The sequence below is a fragment of the Galeopterus variegatus genome, unplaced genomic scaffold (genome assembly GCF_000696425.1).
Source record: "Galeopterus variegatus unplaced genomic scaffold, G_variegatus-3.0.2 Scaffold30, whole genome shotgun sequence".
Lineage (NCBI taxonomy): Eukaryota > Metazoa > Chordata > Mammalia > Dermoptera > Cynocephalidae > Galeopterus > Galeopterus variegatus.
Window position 1 is genome coordinate 599,316 of NW_007726141.1, and position 13,558 is coordinate 612,873.

Below are 13,558 nucleotides of genomic sequence, written 5' to 3' on the forward strand. Positions count from 1 at the left end.
TTCATTGAGTAACGTAAATTTTACAAAGATCTTAGTATACTTCTTTGTCTCTTACGATGGATAAAAGCATATCACCTTACTGTTAATGTTAGGGGTTAGAAAAAACAAACACTCATGTTCAGGACTAAGGAAACAAGAAACCTGAGGTTGTAAAGTAATAATTCACAATGAAATGGAAATTTAAGTAATACGTTCTTACATAAATAAACACAGGGGAGATTTTTTTTTTTTTTCGATTTTAAAGCACAGAAGAAAAAAAATTTAAGTAGAAATTTCTTTGTTCTTCTATTTCTTACCCTGAAACATTCCTAAAATATGAACAGCCTATATTGTAGTACTATGTAATGGAAGTTAGCTTTGGGGGAGCTGATTTTTTTTCTAATCCCTTTATTCTCCTCACTAAAACTCTTTTGGCACTCCTAGGTCACTCATTTTAAAACCCACTCTACAGGTGCCACATGTATATAACGCTTTTCTGGTCATGTTCATTTCCATGCCTGTGAACCTTACCAGGGGCATAGGCCAGCTGGAGAACAGCACACTCCCTCCACCTGTCACCCACTCCCTAGCCTCTGTCAGACTGTTTGTCCCAGAGGCTCTTCCTCTTCTCTGTTGCTCAGCTGAATTAGGCAATAAGAAGCAGAGTCTTGCTCTCTGCTAGCAAACAGGTAACGCCCAATGTCCCTGGGACAGGAAGTAAACTCCTTTTTCCTGGAATATAACTGAGCTTCAGTGTTTAAGCCCATGAACAAATAAATGTTTAGATATACAAGCAATCTCCTACCATGAGGCAACTGGGGAAATAATTACTTAAATCTAGTTGTAAATTCTATCTAAATGGTATCTTGTGTCCATTTCTCCTTCATACTAAGTAGAACCAAGGCTGTTTCTGGTGAGTACTTTAAAAATCATAGTGCTTCACCAAGGTCAAGAGGGTTAGGAGGCTGTACCTGACAGCTGCCAGAAAAGGAAAAAAAAGTCACGGTGCTTATCTCTGGAATCTGATTAGAGGGCAAGAGACACAGTTTGATTGTGTGTTGATTTGCTTTTCAAATAACCACATCATCATTTTTATTCCTTGTAATATTATTTTATGTTTAATTTCTGAAATAATAACCTTTCCAGAAGCACATTTATTGACAAACCCAAATTGTGGTGTGTTATTCTAATGGATAACACTGAAAGTACTTGCCACAAACCAGACTGTGTCTACCACAGACCAGACACCATTCCAAAAATATTATATGGACCAACTAAATTCATCTTCACAACACCCTTTGAGATAAGTGTTACTGTTTTCCCAGTATTATAACTGGCAAAAATGATGCCCTGAGAGGCTGGGTAACCTGCTCATGCTCAAATAGTGCTGGGCTAAGAGTTAAACACTGGCTGCTATATTCGAACACTGCTTCCTTAACCATTATCACATCACGTTATCATCTGTTACTATATATATGAAATAATGTGAAAAAGAAAAAGCATTTATGAAATTTATAAAATTTAACTTAATGTTATTTATGAGACATAAAATATTAATCATATTTACATAAAGAAAATAAAATTCTGCCAAATTTATGCCATTTTTGCAATTAATTTAGGCATGACCAAGTGCTTGCACTTTAATGTCATCAGCCTTGTCTTTCTCCATTGACAACATCCCAGAAGATAACAGCGTAGACATGAGAGTACTTCAAAAAGTCTGTGGAAATACAGAAATAAGGTTCCAGTCAAGATGGCAGAATAGACGGTCCCCAACGTCACTCTCTCCCACAAATCAACCAATTTACAACTATAAAAATGAAACATCAGCAAATCTGGGGCAGCTGGAGCTCAGGAGAAGAGGAGTAGAGACCTATGGGTTCCCGTGGGCCCATGCAAGAGCAAGGAGCCAGAACAGCTATAAAAAGGGAGCCATTCAGAGGTCAATGAGTCATCTCAAGGGACCAGCATAGGGCCCATCCCATGGGAAGTGTTTGGAGCACTTGCAGCAGGGGAGATGCGCCCACCAGGAGAACACTGGGACAGCTGGTCCACCCCCCAATCAGCAAAGGATCACTCAGAGGAGACTGGTTGGGAATACAGAATTGCATGGGGTGCAGTTTGATGAAAAAACTCCGGCCCAGATCAGAGTTTCTACACAACCCAGATCAGAGTTTCTATACAACCCAGGTGCATCAAGTCTCTGGAGAGCTGGAAGTACCTATAAGGTCAACCATTAAACCCTGAGCTGCACAAAAAGCCTTTGCTAGGGAAACAGCAGCAAAGCAGCAATTTAGCTCAAGCACACAGCTCAAATACTGGTTCCCACAGGAAGTTACCACATTTTAGAAGTAAGCAAAGGACAAAAAATTAGTTCTGGCCCAGGCACACCACCAGTGCCTTGGGGCCCGCCAGGGGACATGAGGCATGGAGAAGGGGACCATACCTCCCTCCCACAACTAGGCACACCATGCCAGCACCTCGGGGCCTGCCTGGGGACCTGAGGCATGGAGAAGTGGACCAGACCCCCTGCCCACAACCAGACACACTGCCAGTGCCTCCAGGCCCTGCCCAGGGGCCTGGGGCATGGAGCTGAGGACCAGACTACCCTCCCACAACCAGACACACCACCAGCATCTTGGGGCCCACCCAAGGAATGGAGCCAGGGCTAGACATTCCCCATAACCAGGAACTCCGCCAGCACCAAGGAGCAAGCCAAAAACATCATCTCCATGTGTGTGGCCCACCACAGCCACCACAATAACCATGACAGCCATGAAAGCACCTAGATGCCACAACCACCACACAGGTGGTCCACCACCCACTGGAGTGCATTGATACAAAGAGAGTCACCAGCAGAGATAAAGAAAAGAAGAGGATGTCTCTCTCCACAAAGCCCATTTCAGAGTGACAGAAGCATCTGCTCTATGATAATAATGGGGGACCTGAACATACCTCTCAGCATTGGACAGATCATCTAGGAAACAAATCAACAGAGTAACCATTATTCTTTCAGAAGGAGAGAAGAAATCTAGGGTAATTAGAGGCAGGGGGAGAGAGATTGGACAAGGGACATAAAGAATAATTACAATTTGTAACAATATATATGCTAGTAATATTGATTTGATCAACATATCTCAACGTTGAACCCCAAAAATATGTATAATCAATTTTGACTCAATAAAAATTTTTTAAAACAAAAAAAAAAACCCCAAAATAGAATACATGCAAATCTTTCCATGAACATTTTTTTTATTGAAACATATTGATTATACATATTTGTGGGGTACAGAATTAGATAAATTTCGGTACATGTATACGATGAGTAATGATCAAATCAGGGTAATTAGCATATTCATCATTATAAAACTTAATTGTTTCTTTGTGATGAGGACACTTGAACTTCTCTCTTCTAGCCACTTGACAACATGCAGTAAATTATTAATTATAGATGCCTAGTTCCACCATATACCAATAGAACTTACTTTTCCTATCTAGCTGTTTTGTGTTCATTAACCAACCTTTTACTACCCCCCACCCCCTTTCCCCCTTTAGTAACCACAGCTCTGCTCTCTCCTTCTGAAAGCTCAACTTACTATTATTTATTGATTGATTGATTTTTAGCTCCCACTTAGGGAGAACATGTGGTATTTCTCTTTCCTGCCCTATTCATGAATTTTCTGAAGTACCCTTGTATAATAGAAAAGAATGTTATATCTGTGTGAGCAAAGAAAACTTCAGTGTCCCATACACATTTGAAGATTTTATCTTCTTCACAGCAATTTTATTTTTAAAACATTATTTTTAGGACAAATAAATTTTAATTTTCAAAAACTTAAGTCACCCAAGCTGAAGCAGAAGCCAGTGTGGCAGAAGTTACTGTCACCCTTTCCATTTCACCTCTCCTAACCGAGTTCTGATTTTGTATTTCAGGTATTTCACATCCATGTGATTCCAAGACCCCTTCCAAGCTACAGAGGTAGAATACTGATTAGTCTAAGCCAACACATCTCCTTGACAAATAAGAGATGTATACCGAGGACATAACAAAATGCTGACAATGGAGGCATAAAGGAAGGAGAGCTAGTGAGCTGTAGTGACAGCTGTTCTCAGTTTAAAAGGCTGAGGCAAGACAGAGTTGCCTCTTCCTGCCTTTGGACATTGTTACATAAAGACAATGCCTGGAATTGCTAAAGCCACTTTGTACCCATGAGAGAAAGACTTAGAAAATTATAGAAAAACCAACCTGGAACCTTAACAATGTTGAGCCTGTGAATTAACCAGCTTTAAATCATCTTGCCTATTGATTTCTGGTCACATGAAAAAAAAATGTTCCCCATGTATTGAGCTACTTTTATTGGAATATTTTGTTACTTGCGGACAAAAGCATCTCAACTGATATAGCCATAGACCTTGGAATATGTTTACTGAGATTTATTTTTATCAATTTTTAGATTACTTGCCAAATAATAAATATTAGAAAATAATTATCAGCTTCCAAATTGCTAGCTTTTCTCTAGATCAACCATTTTAAAATATTGGACTTGATAACACAATAATTTGCTCCAATTGTGTATGTATAGATAAAAGTGTAACATACAATCAATTCAAAATAAAGACCATAGAAATGTCACAGTATCTCCTGTCACGTAGAAGTATATATTTCTTTAAAGGAAAAAAAAAACGTTACGTGTTAAAGTTTCAAAATCAAATGAAAATGAGATCAAAATTCAAAATAAAAATACAGTCTAATTTTATATCACTCCAGGAAACAGAATTGTCTAGTCTGACAAAAGAAATGTGAAATATAAAATTAATCTGTACCAAAGAAAAGCTATCATAGTAACCTGGAAAGGGTCTTCCATTTGTTCTGGCAAGACAGAACTACTACACTTGGCAACTTTGAGGATGATTGTATATTATTGAAATGGAAATGAATTTCACAGTCATAAATCAGGTGTGCAAAAATGAAGTTCTATTTTTTTGAATCTCTTTTTTTTTTTACCTCAAGCCTCCATTCTGCCTAATCCAGGATATTTCATATAGTCATTTTTAAGAAACCTTCAAATTGATATTTCTCAGCCATTTCAGGTTTAAAAGTCAGTTGCATTTGTCTCAAGAGGTAGTATATTCAGAAGAGTAGAGAGGACAGAGCATGCCCTCTCTAAACTTGAGGCTCTGGCTTTCCCTTGTCCTGGCCATGAGCACTTGGCAGTTCATAGCTCTTTTTCTTAGCTTGCTTACACAACCTTCCAGGGCCTTGTGCACAGTGTTAGGGTACAAAGGGCTCCAAGAATCTGCTCTGAACATAGCTATCTACACAGCACACTTGGCCAAGTGCTCCACTGGTCTGGTGGCGTGATGGGCATGGTGTTTTCTGAGGCTTGTTCTGCCTGAGCAACACTCCTGCTCTCAGTCCTCATACTCACCCGCTGGGTGAGGGGAGAAAGAGCTAACCCTTAGGAAACAGCTCTCTGGGACTTACATCTAAGCTCCTGTGCTCCCACTTTCATCCAAGTTTATGGCCCTTTTATCTATTTTGGGATAGTGTTGAGCACGGTTACTTCAAGTTAATCATAACTTCTTTCCAAATCTTTACTAAACCTGAATCGTAGCAGAATGTCAGTTCTTTGGCTCCACTAAAAGCCCTTCTCCAATGTACAGCTTCATATCCTTAAGTCCAAAAAGAGAATAAGGAGGACAAGAGGAAGAAAAGCATGTGGGTTAATACCTCACAGTATCATCTTAACATATTATAAAAATTATAAATGGTGGGAAACAAAGATAGGATATAAGTTTGGCTGAGAGAAAAATCAATTGGGACTGAAGTCCTAAGAATATGTTCATAGAATTCTTAGATTTTTAAACTGCCCTAGAAATTAGTTGAGTTTAAATAGAATGAAGTGCAAATAAAATTAAGTAATTATATAAAGCATTTAGCAAAAAGTTAGTATGGTTTGAAAAGGGCATATAAACAATCTAAGCCTTGTTTAACTTGAAGGCATATGTCACAGGTAAAAGCAAATATATCTAGATCATATTATAGAAAAATTAAATGCATGAGCATAATTCAGCAGGCACAAAAGTACTGAAGGGAATGACAAGATGATTTCAAGGTTTAAAATCTTAACCAAGACCTCTAGTTAAACATGGAAGTTTGAATATATATTTTTATTTTCATTTGCACCTAAATTCTTACTAAAATGAGTGTAATAGAATTAACAAAAATATGAACACACGTTTAGCTCAAAGATTTAGATAATAGAGGACAGAAAACAAGTCAATATTTAGAAAGCAGATGAACTAATGATAACAGCTCAGCAGACCCTACAATGTCAGAGTCTGCATATTTAAACCTAGAGCAGAAAGCCAATAAGAAGCAAAAAGTATCTTTTTTTATAATCTCAGATAGGGTCATGAACTAGCAGCCTGGAGTGTCATGGGAATCAGGGTCTAATGTGGTTGAATCTGCTTAGGAGAAGTCCTAATTGTTAGATCTTGTCTGCACACCCTCAGCGTGGCCTGCCCACTCTCTTTCTTCACACTGTCAAAAGATTGGGTGTTTCTTCTTTGGAGACACTGAGCCAGAGAGATTCTGGACATACAAATACGAGGCCTAGCCAGGGGCATGAGGAGATCCACGCTGAAACAAGTTTACGTGAAAGTCTGCATACTAATTACATAACTTACTCAAGGTCATAAAGCGAACATGTAAGAAGAGCTAGCCCTTTAACTCAAAGCCATTCAATGCCATATAGCCTATAATTTTTATACTTGGGGACTACTGTTAGAGAAAATTTCAAAAGTTTTCATGAAGATTTCTCTCTAAGCTTTTTTTTGGGGGGGGGGGAGAATTTATAAAGAGGAGAGGAAAAGTCAATGCCAAGCTTTGGGTTATGAGGGAGGAGCAATGTTTTTGTTTGTTTATCTTTTCCTGATCTTATATATCTGCGGGGTACAGAGTTGAATATTGATATCTGTGTGTCATATGTGATGCTCAAATCAGGATAATTAGTATATTCGACAATATACAATGTAACCATTTTTCCTGGCCCTTTACCAATTTCTCCCTCATGCTCCCTCCCACTTTTCTACCCCTGGTAACTCATATCTGTTCTCTCTTTTTGAAAGTTCAATGTATTATTGTGATTGTTATGTCTTTCCTTCTTTCTTTTTCTTTCTTTTTTATTTGTTTATTTTTTAGCTCCCACTTATGAGTGAGGACATGCATGAGCACCCAGATATATAAAGCCAACACTGTTAGATCTAAAGAAAAAGATAGACCCAAATACAGCAATAGTTGAGGACTAGAACAACACTCTGTCAGCATTGGACAGATCCGCTAGGCAACAAATCAACAGAGGAACACAGGAATTAAACCACACTTTAGAACAATCAAACTTGGCAGGTATCTACAGAACATTTTATCCAACAATGACAGAATATACATTCTTCTCATCAGTACATGGAACATTCTCCAGGATAGAACATGTTAGGCCACAAATCAAGCCTTGACAAAGTAAAAAAAAAAGAAATCATTTCAAGTATCTTCTCAGACCACAATGGATTAAAATTAGAAATCAATAACAAGTGAAACTGTGGAAACTTTACAAACACATGGAAATTAAACCACATGCTCCTGAATGACACATGGGTCCAAGTAGAAATTAAACAGAAAATCAAATAATTTTTTAAAACTAATGAAAATAAAGACACATCCTACTAAAACTTGTGGGATGCTGCAAAAGCAGTTCAGAGAGGGAAGTTTATTGCAATAAACACTTAAATCAAAAGAATAGACAGATTTCAAATAAACAACCTAATGCTACACCTCAAAGAACTAGAAAAACAAAAACGATCCAATCCCCAAATTAGTAGATGCAAAGATATAATTAAGATCAGAGCAGAACTAAATGAAATAGACACCCCCCCGCAAAATACAAAAGATCAATGAAACAAAAAGTTATTTTTTCAAGAAGATAAAGAAAATAGATAAACTATTAGCTAGGCTAACTAAAAAAAGATGACAGAAGATCCAGATAAGAAATATTACAAATGATAAAGGATACCACATGACCAATACCACAGAAATACAAAGAATCATTAGAGACTACTATAAACAACTATATGCCAACAAATTTGAAAGCATGGAGGAAATAGATAAATTTCTGTACATATACAAACCACCAAGACTGAACTCAGAAAAAAAGAAAGCCTGAACAGACCAATAACAGGCAACAAGATGGAGGCAGTAAGCAGTAGTCTCCCAGCAAAGAAAAGCCCAGGATCAGAAGACTTTACTGCTAAATTCCACCAAACATTTAAAGAGGAATTAATACCAATTCTCTTCAAACTATTCCAATAAACTGAAACACAGGCCATTTTCCCAGACTCATTCTATGAAGCCAGCATCACCCTGATACCAAAACCAGACAAAGACTCACCGAAATAAAAAAAAAAGAAAAGAAAAGAAAAAAGAACTACAGACCTATATCTCTGATGAAGATACATGCAAAAAAATTATACACCATGATCAAGTGGGAATCATCCAGGGATGGAAGGATGGCTCAACATTCACAAGTCAACAAATGTGTATACCACATCAGCCAAATCAAGGACAAAAATCCATATGATTATCTCAATAGACGAAGAAAAAGCATCGACAAAATTCAACATCTCTTCATGATAAACACTCTCAGCAAATTAGGTTATAGAAGGAAAGTATCTCCACACAATAAAAGCCATATATGACAAACCCACCTCCACTATCTTCCTGAATGGGAACAAAAAATGGGAACAAGACAAGGATACCTACTCTCACCACTCCTATTTAACACAGTACTGGAAGTACTAGTCAGAGTAATCAGGCAAGAGAAAGAAATAAAGGGCATCCAGATTGGAAAACACAAAGTCAAACTGTCCTTATTCTCAGATGACATGATCCTATATATAGAAAAACAAAGACTCTACAAAAAAAACTCAGAGTTGATAAACAATTTCAGTAAAGTTTCAGGATACAAAAATCAACATGCAAAAATCAGTAGTGTTTTTATACTCCAACAATGAGCTAGCAGAAAAAAATCAAGAAAGCTAGTCCATTTACAATAGTCACCAACAATCAAAATATCTAGGAATCACTTTAACCAAGGAGGTGGAAGATCTCAACAATGAGACCTATAAATCACTGTTAAAAGAAAATAAAGAGGGCACAAAAAATGAAAGACAGTCCATGCACTTGGATTAGAAGAATTAATATTATGAAAATGGTGAAAATGTCCATTCTACCCAAAATGATCTACAGATTCAATGCAATGCCCATCAAAATACCAATGACATTCTTAACAGAAATAGAAAAAACAACCCTAACATTCATATGGAACACCAAATAGCCAAAGCAATCCTGAGCAAAAAAATAAAGCCAGAGGCATAATATTACCTGACTTCAAACTACACTATAAGGCTATATTAACCAAAACAGCTTGGTACTGGCATAAAAAACAGGCATCGGGCCAATGGAACAGAATAGAAAACACAGAAATCAACTCACAAACTATAGTCAATTGATTTTCAACAAGAGCATCAAGAACATACATTTGGGAAAAGACAGCCTCTTCAATAAATGATACTGGGAAAACTGGACATCCATATGTAGAAGAATGAAACTAGACCCATATCTCTTGCCATATACCAAATCAACTCAATATGGATTAAAGACTTAAATATAAGACCTGAAACTATAAAACTCCTAGAAGAAAACATAAGGGAAACACTTCAGGAGATAGAACTGGGCAAAGACTTTGTGAATATCCCCAAAGCTCAGGCAACAAAAGGAAAAAATAAACAAATGGGATTATATCAAACTAAAAAGCTTTGGCACAGCAAAAGAAAAAATTAACACAACAAAAAGACAACCTACAGACTGGAAGAAAATATTTGCAAACTATGCATCTGACCAAGGGTTAATATCCAGAATATACAAGAACTCAAACAACTTAACAATAAAAAAAGAACACAAATAATCCACTTAAAAATGGGCAAAAGAGCTGAATACACATTTCTCAAAGGAAGATATACAAATGGCCGACAGACACATGAAAAAATGATCATCACTCAGTACCAGGGAAATACAAATCAAACCCACATTGAAATATCATCTCACCCATGTTAGACTGGCTGTTACCAAAAAGACAGAGAATAAAAATGTTGGTGAGGATGATGAAAATCTATTGTTGTATAACAAAAAGTCAGATTATCCCATCTATTTTAGAAGGTATCTAGAATATCTAAATAGAAAGTTCAGCATATACATTTAATCACATTTATATAAACTCCACTGAGTTGCATATTTTCAGAAATATATTCATTTTAAGATAATTTCCATTGCTAAGATTCTATAATTTGATTATCAAGCTTTTTCTCTATGTAGTAAGTGAAAGACCCCTTAATTTCTTCCCAAGTAACTTCATTAAGTAAAATTAAAATCTTATTTCATTTAATTTCATATCTGCCAATGTTATATATTTTTTCAGTTACATAACAAATTTGTTTTTATGGTTTAATGTTGGGCCTTAAAAACTAACACCACCTGAAGTGACATTACAAGCAGCACCATTATGGGCCCACAAGGGCGTATTAACGTGGCAGCCTAAGATGGCACCGGGAGGAAGTAGGGTGGGAGTATCCGTGGGAACCTTGCCTTAGCCCTTATTGGCCAAATACGCGCTTCCCACTCGTGAACACCGTGAGATTGCAATAGCTAGGCATTGAGACAGGATGCATGCTCTCCTAACCTTTAAGCTGATTGGAGGATGTAAAACCATCCCCTCCCCATTTGCCTTTAAAAGCAAGTGCTTGTGTGATAATAAACGGAACTGCTCGACAGAACCCCCGCCGCATCTGAGTGTTCTTTAACAGGCTGGTTGGGACCGCCAGCTGTGCTCACCTCTCTTCACGGCTCTCTTCCCCCCATCTCCTTCCAACGGGGACCGGAGGGAAAGAGGAATCCAGGCAATCCGCTCGCCCACCAAAAGGGACACCTAGGGAAAGACTGATAACAAGGCTAGGGCTGTTTGGGTCAGCCAGTGGCAGACCCGACAGTATAAGTACCCAAAACTAATGAATTCCCTAAACAATATGTGCATATTATATTTATTATATATAGATTGATATATATATATAATATCAATCTATATTGATATATATTGGGGTTGTTATTGATCAAATTGCTAGCATAACAGGACAAAATTTTGTATTAAGCACCCAATATATCGAGCATACAACAGAGGTTAGGGAGGAAATTACAAAGGAACTTAACTAGAATCTTATTTCAACTGTCACCAAAGTAGGAGGAACTGGATTTTATGTATGTGGATTTAATTACTGAAGTAACAAAGAACTTTGTCATGAGAAAGAGAAGATTGCCCAGCATCAGGAGCTGATCTGGTACTATCAGACAGATCTTCTTGTTTCTGGATAGTGGCCCAGCACTCACAGCTAGGCCTTAGTGTTCTCCCATTGAACATAAAATATTTCACAGAACATTAGCTTTAGACAAGGCCACTCTGTGATCATGATGGATCAAGACAGAACAACACCACTCTGTAATCATGTCTGAACACAAACCAATATGAACACTGTCCAAATCGCAGATACCACACATTCCCTTTCCCAACTGCTCTGAGTGACTGCTGTTTCTTTATCAATTATAACTTTTGCTTCAGTCTAATCTTCCCTCTTCCTACATAAGATTAAGATACCCAATCATAAAATTGCCCAGCCTCCTGACAACATCCAATTCATAGTAAGCCAATGCTTTGTTCAAGGTCACCCCCCACCCCCACCCCAGTCAACCAGTCAACCAACTGAAGTCCAAATTCTATAATAGATTTTTTCTAACACCTTCTTACTGGGTCACCCTCAGTTCTCTGCAGTCTACTTCTCCCTCTTTGCAATGAGTCATGAACCCAACTTGTTCTGCGTTCTTGGTAGATTTGGCTAATGGACACTGTCAGTAATAAGGTACCTAAAAAGCTTGGCTCTTAATACCGGTGTTATCAGGAGGCTCTGACATATTTGGTAGCACAATCCTTCAGAATTTAAGTAGAACTTCAAAGAAGGAAAATTAGAAGATACCAGAGTGATGAGAAACAGGAGAGATTAATATGAGGGTGCAAAATGAAACTGGACAAAGATTTTGAGGTTAAAGCATCTGTATCAAGTGTTGAAGAAAAGAGCAGGCCAAGATTAGAACATAGCCAGGGTACAACAGAGGGACAGATCATCTGCTAGAGGGCCATGAAATACCTAAGAGTTTTATTATAATTCTGTTTCAAAAAGAAGATAGAGGAGAATTTTAAGTCTGTACCAAAACTACACTAAGGGGAAGGAGTCTCAGCCAGTACACTGAGATATATTATTCTTGTATCTGCAAAAGTAGACATAAGAATAGCATAAAATCACTGGAGAAACAGGACTTTCCCAGTATATGGCTATCAAGATAATAGGAGGTGAATTTTAAATACCTCCTTAGAAGGAATTAAGCCAAACTGTGGATTAAGAAGGGATTAAAATCTCAGGTAATCAGTGAGGTGGGAAGTACAAGGTACAAATTCAGATTAGAAAAACAATAAGACTAATGGTGATGATAACAACAACAATATAGCACTAATGAATTTCTTAAAAGCAGGTATTGTGTGTATCAAGTTAAGCATTTTTTGATTATTCTAATGAACACCAACTTTTGAGAACAACTGCTAGGCCTAATTTGATTTAATTAGCTGTTAAAACTGAGCTGTGTGCTGTGAGATAATATTTCTCATTCTCCAGTTGCAAGCATTTACTTGCCAGTCCTTGCTTTCCAAGAGAAGAAAGGATTTAAAACTAGATCAGACTTTAAGCTTGGCTCACCCTTCCTAGAACATGTCCTTGCCTAATTTTATTTTGCCCTCAAACCTTTGCCTACATAGCAAGCACCTGTTGTGCTGTCATGCTTGCAACCTGAACCAAATTCTGAGCTGGCTCCCTTCACCAGCAGATCACAGCCCTGAAGACAGGCAGATTCCAGCTCCAGCCTTTTTGCTGTTTGTTTGTTTGTTTTCTGGCTATAGTACTGTATTAACACTGTATTATCTCTCCTATCAAACTCTTTCTTGTTGAAATGTTCAGATTACATTTGAAATTATTTTTCTGCCATGGTTTGTGTCATTAACTTTGTTTTTTATTTATGCTTTTATCCTCCAGTGACGTTGGCACATGTCCTATTAATTGGTAGCCCTTGCAAGAGTAAAATAAATTTCTTAAGTGTTCCTAGCCTGGACTTTTAATTGGAATAAAATGTGAGAATCACTAAAAAAAAAACCTGATACTCCCCTTCCCCAGCATGACTAGGAGGGAGGACAGAGTCATAATCAGACAATTATACCTAGATTGTGACACCTACACCCAGGTGAGGAGAGTGAATGCTGTGTGGGAGAAGGGTGTTAAGGGACAGCTGGTGGAGAAATTTGAGGATAGTAGAATATTTTTTTTTTTTTTTTTTTTTTTTTTTTTTTTTTTTTTTTTTTTTTTTTTTTTTTTTTTT

At 37.4% G+C, this 13,558-nt stretch overlaps 1 protein-coding gene and 1 pseudogene across 1 annotated transcript in view; one reads left to right on the forward strand and one right to left on the reverse strand.

Annotated features, from left to right (window-relative positions):
- The window catches only part of CD36 (CD36 molecule (thrombospondin receptor)), a 76,263-nt gene that overhangs the window by 55,001 nt on the left and 7,704 nt on the right, over positions 1-13,558 (reverse strand). The window lies entirely within an intron of this gene.
- LOC103588349 overlaps positions 13,358-13,558 on the forward strand; it is a 16,864-nt pseudogene continuing 16,663 nt past the window's right edge.